Source organism: Egretta garzetta, unplaced genomic scaffold, assembly GCF_000687185.1.
Source record: "Egretta garzetta isolate BGI_Z169 unplaced genomic scaffold, ASM68718v1 scaffold808, whole genome shotgun sequence".
NCBI classification, from domain to species: Eukaryota; Metazoa; Chordata; class Aves; order Pelecaniformes; family Ardeidae; genus Egretta; species Egretta garzetta.
The window spans coordinates 363,821-371,112 of NW_009260482.1; positions in this window are offsets into that span (position 1 = coordinate 363,821).

Sequence of the window (7,292 nt, forward strand, 5' to 3'; positions counted from 1 at the left end):
GGCTAACGGCCTGTTGTGATAATCCATTTGACCTCTTTAACTGGAGCCACGAGGTCCTCTTGAATTGATACCTGCTTCAAGCCCACCAGCTGTGCTATGAAAACCAGTAAATCTTGACTTACCTGTGTTGAATATTGCAAGCGTTAGTGAGCTTTGTCTCAATGGCTAATTACCACTGCTTTTAAACACTGTACTTTATTTCAAGGCTGTCTCTTGTCAACCATTCATTTTCATACAGTGCGTGAACACCAGATTGAAAATCCCTGTACACATGACCTCATTAAATTTTTAGCAATAATATACCTTTTCCAATTTTTCCTTCCCGAGTATTTGTCTCATCTCCGGTGCACGTTTCCCCCCAATGCAATAACACAGTCAGGTGTGGGTACTGAATCTGGACTCAGTGTTGCAGTAATAGTTGTACCAGCAGTAATATGATCACCTTACACCTACTTCATATTTCCCTGCTCATAAATCCCAGAATAATTTTAGGTCTTTTTAGTCACAGAGTAACAGCACTAGCTTAATCAAAGTATTTTTTTTTCCTTTCATGGTCCTTTTGTAGATAAGAGTTACTGAAATAATTCCTCATCCTTAAAATGTAGCCTGAGTTGTTTGTCCCTACATTTCAAAATACATATTATTTCTGCTTAACTTGTCAAATGATGCAGGTGACTTTTTCAGTGAACTGTATTGACATTTACCATTCTGTTGAGGGATTTTTGTCACCTATAAACCTCATTAGCAATTGTTCAATTCTTCTTTATAAATTATCAAAATATTTAGTGCTATATCACAGAGACTCAGTTTCTGTGGAACCTCTTTTAAGAATTCTCAGTGATTATTTTTTAGTACACTTACTTTAATTGTGGAAGAAATTATGGGAAAATTTTCCTTTTCTCAAGGAACTTCTGATTTGTTTAAACAATCACTTTAGAAAACTTCAGCCTGCATAAATTAAACAATAAGTAATTATTGCTAATAAAACAAGTAACATAAGAATCTTTCTTCCTGCATTTGATATGCCAGTCTTATCTATAATTTGCCATATAAAAGATAGATCTAAATAACAGAAGCATAAGGTCTACTCATTTTCAGAACTTGGTTAAGTCAGCTCACAGTTGGTGCGTGATTTAGGTTGCCTAGATCTCAGGTAACTTCTCTACAGTATCTTGCATAGTAAAAACAGACTAAAACTACGTGGCAGTTAAAGAACAGACATGCCAAAATATAGCTGTTCAGACTGGGAGCAAAATTTACGGCAACCAAGCAGATTTGTCTTAGGAAAACTGAGACAGTCTGAAAATATTTTTCAACAGAACCCAAGGCCCTGTCACTAACTATTTTGTTTGCAGAAATACTCGCACTTTCTTGACATTGCTGCATTTTCCCACACAATTATGCTGACTTCGTATCATTCCATTGCAAATGCATTATTATTATTGTTATTATGATGCAGGTAAATATAACTGAATTCATAGATATAAAAATGACATGCTGACAAAAACATTCTTATATGTATAATTGCAATTAACAGAAGAGAGCTGCACTTAAAAATTCACAGACATTGCTGGCCATAAAACTTGGCAGAATATCTACAGTGTTATCAATCCACTTACTGCTGCAGATGCAAATTTGTGTGTGAATTTTGAATTCAAAATCTGGCCTCTTACTTCATTCCTTGAATGATTTATCTCTGTTCTCTCGCTCTCTAAATATGTAGACATAGCATATACTGCATACCAGCACTTCTACAATATGAACATTCCTCTTAAATGGATGATACATTTCTGTAACTGTATCTCGAAACAGATTTATCCTTTTTTTTATTTCATTTTTATTTGATGCCCAGTTTGATCTAGATATTTTTATTAAGGACTCAAAAAAATAAAATTATCATTTTTAGTGTTCATAACATAATTTTCCAAGAATGCAAACAAAACAATGCAGAAAACAGGTTCCATGAACAGAACATTAAAAAATATCACTTGTTTCTGAAAGCTCATGTGAATGATTCATATGGAACCTCCTAGGGATTTTCACAGTATAAATACCATGGGTTTAGTCTAAACTCTAAGTAAGTAAGAAATGGCAGTGATGCCAAACTTGACTACAAAAGATCTGTTCTTCATGGAGAAATAATTATTCACATTTACTATCTCCCTTCTCAAAAGAGGACAAAAATAAAGAAAAAAAATCCCACAAAAAAAAAAAAAAAAGCCTTGTGAGAAGTCCAAGGCAGAATGCCAAAGACAGCATTCAAAATTAGAGTTAGTTAAAATGAGAGGGACTGGATCTGTACAAGTAGAGACTTAGCAGCATGACAGGTCACCCTACAGGCACATGTGCCGCTTTTTTTTTTCCTCCCTAAATATAGAAAAGAAATAAGGAAAGAAATTATGGTTTTGTGGGTTGAGTATTGACCTGGGTTTGGTTCCTGTGCTGCTTCCAGTCTTACTTTGAAGAAATCGTTGAGGGTCAAACCACATTTGATGTTAATGCAGCACAGTCAATAAAGTCATGCTGCTTTAATCCTTCTGAAAATCCTGTTGGTAATATTTCTGTGCCTCAGTTCCTTACTTGTGACATTATAACTAATACTATTTCCTTTCTCCTGCCCTTTGTCAATCTTTCTTATTTACACAAAAAAAAAGCCCTGTGTATACTTAATTGTCTTAACAAACGCCTGTTAACACAGAACAAGCTCTGGGCACTCTCTTGTCTGCACAGTAAAGCAAAGGAGTGTGCTGAAGGACACAGGACAGTTTATGCTCCAATTTCTAATCTTGCTAAAAAGCTAGGGTTTTTTCTGTGCTTTTGCTGTTACTGGCAGTGCTTGGGCTAGTACACTACAGCTTCACTGTCAGTTGAGCAGATACAGCCTAAATCCAGGAAGGCATGGAAGTTTTGTAGGCATTTTCTTTCATGTACCCCATGGTCCCGGTTGGACATCTAGCTATTCAGTACAGTCAATTTGCAATTCTGAGGGTGGTTTGGGAGGCATCTTGCTCCCTCCTTGGCCTCTATAGAGCCAGACTCAGGCTTATAGATAACCACTGCACAGTTCTGGACCTCTGTTTCTCCAGTTACATTGTGATTCAGCATCCAGGGATTTTGTCATTGCTTTTCTGCACTGAAGTACAGACTGGTGATGTGCAAACCAAATGCTTTAGTATGAAATTTCTACCCTACCTTAGTACTTCTAGTTCGCTGAATTCTGAGTGGATATACCAAGGGAACAGTTTCCTCACAATTTTTTAATTCTTTTTTTTCTGTGGCTTGGAAGCAGATACTCAAAGGCAGTGGAAATGAGATGGAGTTTTATTCAGAGAGTTTCATTAATGTACCTCACTTCCAGGAGAACAAATATCACTCTCACTGGGTAGAACTGTTGAAAACTAAAGGTGTTGAAATGTATTCATAGTACTCACACAGGACTTGAGTTTTCTTCCTTAACTAAATTTTTTTGCAGTTTTTGTAAAATGCAAAAGAAGAGATAGAATGCTTTCTTCAGATCTAATTTCATTGAATATCAGAAGATTATCTCTTCTGAAAAGTAAAGATTTCACAGTAGCTGGTCTGGGTTTTTTTCTTTGGTTGCTTCTTTGTTTTAATGCAACGACTTAGAAGTTCCTCAGCTAGAGATGGAATAGTGATACTTAAGCTTAGTCTTCTAAGAAGTGACTAATAAATATATGGAGAAAAACAAATCTCTGTTAATTAGAAAAACTATAGACTGTACTGCACCACAGTAGTCAGCTGTGCCAGTAATTTTGACATTCCTTTGCAAATTAGCCAGGCTTTGTGAGTACAGGTCTACTTTACTGCACGGGGGGGCTTTCAGCTCTTGGAATCTGGCAGGGGTTCAAGATCAAAGTGTTGCTTTGAATCCACTTGTTAGCCATGCAAAATAAACAAAATTCACCTTGCAATAAAAAGCATCAGTGAGGGAAAAAAAATAAAAGAACATTTTTAAAAACCCTTCAAATGCAAATTCAATACTATTGTTACTAAATTAGACCGAAGAGAAAAATTATTTAAATGCTGTAAAAAATGATCTACGTGTAAAAGTTTTCTACAAAATGGGAGAAGTGACTATTTTCTTTCCATGATCACAGTTGCAGACAATGCTTTAAAGCACAGAGAGCATCCTAATGTTGCCATAAAAAGTTCCCTGGCTAATTATTTGCCAGTACAACTGTTCACTTCCTGTGGTGGATTTATGCTAAATCCTGTTATTAGTCTTGCTCTGCAATTGCCATTGTCTGTGACTGGAAGCAAGGCTCAAAGGCTACAGTCAGCCTTTTATTACAAAACATGTGAATGGAGATTTGACCCAATGTTCGACCACTTCCCCTTTTGGTTTTATGTAAGCTGCTGAGCCTTTCCCTATAAATCACTATGTTGAAATGAACTTTTACTCTTTTTCTTCTCCTCTTGCAACCCTGTAGAGTTTTGGGTTTTGGTTTTGGGTGTTTTTCTTTCTTTTTTTTTTTTTTTTTCTTTCCCAATAAGGCATCTTCTTTCTTTCTTTTTTATTCTTTTTGGTTTTACTTTTTAAAAAAAAGGTTTTCAGAACCCTTTAATTACAAACTATCACCAAGGTCTCCTACATCATGGGAAACATAAAAGAAATGCTTGAAGTTTTGAGAATAGTGCAGTTCTTGAATTTTTGTGTTTAAAAAATAAGCAAATGCCCCCCCCATAAGTATACTTTGTCTAAAGCACAATTTAAAAAATAGTTTGCTAACAAGCAAAACCTAAAACTAGTTACTGTACAAATAAAAAACCTCCTATCATATGCAAACTGACCATGTGCTTCTCTGAAGTATTTTGTTTTATACGTTCGGGCAAAATTTGGTATTTTTTTTTTATTGGACAATAAAAACTTGTTAATGTAAATATACAGAAACACAGGGATGAGAATTCTCTTTAAGACGGAAATATTTCTGAGAGGTTTAGTCATCACAGATGGAGGACCTGGTCCTGTAGTCATTGGACAGAACACTCATTAAGGGCAAAAGGAGATTTACTTGCATAATTATGTCCAAGCTAGGTACCTGTTTTTGTTGGCACTTGAATCACATACCTGTTGTTCTTTTTCATTTAAATTTAAATTATTTAAATTAAATAAGCCCTTGGAACTAAAACTTATTATTAAAGTATTATTTGTAATCTTTTTCCTCCTCATACCAGTATAAATTGGAATACTTGAACTTAAATTGGTGTGGCTGAAATCCCTTTTTCTCTAGTTAAATTCACTGAGATTTTTCAATGACTGCAAGAAAAGTAAAACTGAACTTGCAAACAAATTAAACAGAGATGGATGCAGGGAATTCTCAGACCAGTCCCTTTCACTATAATAATTTCCAAAGGAGAAAAAGAAATCTTCCAATGATATCTAAAATACCTTTGTGCTGGTCTGATAACTGTTTGCTAACAAATAATAGTGTAATAGTTGAAAAAGAAAAAAAAAAAAACAAACCTAGTCATAACTCTCCAGTGGAAATCCAATAATAGTTGGCAGCTATATATGTCAAAATGGAAGAAGTGGCAGGCTGCAAGCACCTCCCTTTAACTCATTCCCTCTACCAAGTTCAAAGTGATCCACATTTGTTGTTTAGAGAAAGTGAGATTGAAAAGTAGCCAAAATAGCTTCTTTCTTTCAGATCCAAAGTCTGAAGTGCCTTGTCCACGGTCATACTAAAAACAACATCTTTATGAAGGCCACAGGATGGACTCATCTATATTTGTTCACCCAAGATGACCATTACATCTGCCTCTAGACAGGAGACTAATTCATATTCACCCTTCAAACTCAAAACACGCTGGGAGCAAAGAGTTCAAACCACTAAGGTAGTGTTCATGAGGAGTTTATTAATAGTTGGCTACTACTTGGATTAACAGTTAATTTGTCATGTTAATCCACTCATGCATCCTGTTGAGGCAAATCCTGTCTTCCCTGACCCAAGCCTAAAGAGCTGGGCTTTGCTCAGGAGCATGCCTTAGGCAGCAGGATAGTTTGCTTTCTTTGCTGGTTTTTTTTTTTTTTTCCCCCCAGTGTCACAAAGATGTAGTGAAAATGCTGTGGCTATTGCCACTACAATAACATCCTCACTCATTTTTCTGTGGGTAAAGCCCACCTCCCAGCAGAAAGAGGGGCAGGATTTTTCTCTTCGTAGTTTATGATTTTAAGCTGTTCGTGTTTTAAGATTTTTATTCCTAAAATACTTTGTTGACTTGTTTCGACTCCTGTGCTCTTTCTAGGGCATCTTTTACAGATCAGATAGTTTTTCAGTTATTTCTTAAGAGACAATGCCTAAAATCATTAATTATATTGTGTAAACTGCTGATCTAATTTGAGGAGAATGTATTTAAGGAGAATGTTTTACATATGACCTTTCTGAGAAAGTCACAATTTCTTCGTGTAATCTGAAGCGCTCATCATAATTTCTATAGACTTTGTTGACATCTCCTGCTGAGCGTAGAGCTGATCAGCTTCTGACTTCCTGGGAAAGAGCTCTGCTAACAAGGCTGCCCCTATTCCTTCGTGTTAGCAAATGTTTCTGCCTTCTGGGCTGAATACTCGTCGCACTGAAGACAGTGGTAACTTGCTCTGTTGCTGTCAGTGGGATGAGGATCAGCGCGCCTTTGTCTGTGGGAAGCTCACAAAGAGTCTGCAGCTCCTAATTCCGAAAGCAATCTGACAATTTGGTAAAACTGATTTGATAAATCTGATAAATTTGCTTTGCTAGTGGGTCCACAAAATTCAACATTTATTTACACAAAATATTTGTTTGCATATTTTATGTGAAAAGGGGTTGTCAATCCTTTCTGGAAAGTGAGGTTTAGTTCCTAATTAATAATATATGTCCTGTCATTGAAATCAACTTATTAAATGCAGAATGTGCTGAATTTTAGTGTATGCAGACAGTGAGGAAAAGAAACCACTCACAAGTCAATTAATTCTACATGGTTTATTCCTTCCTGGGATTTAGAGTTTTGTTTTGCAAGTTTAATGTGACTATTTACAATGCTATTAAAAGTAAAATGAGTCATGACTTAGTGTGAAATTATCCTGAAAGTTCATCATGTTTTCACCAGTAACAAGACCACATATAATAAAAGCTATTAAAAATCAACATTTGCCCATAGTTACTACACAGTAGGTATCTCCAAATATTTTGAAAGAAGTGTTGTATAGCACCAAGTGGTAATTGTTGACAAATGTTAGTTTTTACAGGAAACTTGGAAGATGGAATTTACAATGGATGTATAGAAAATGTCTTTTT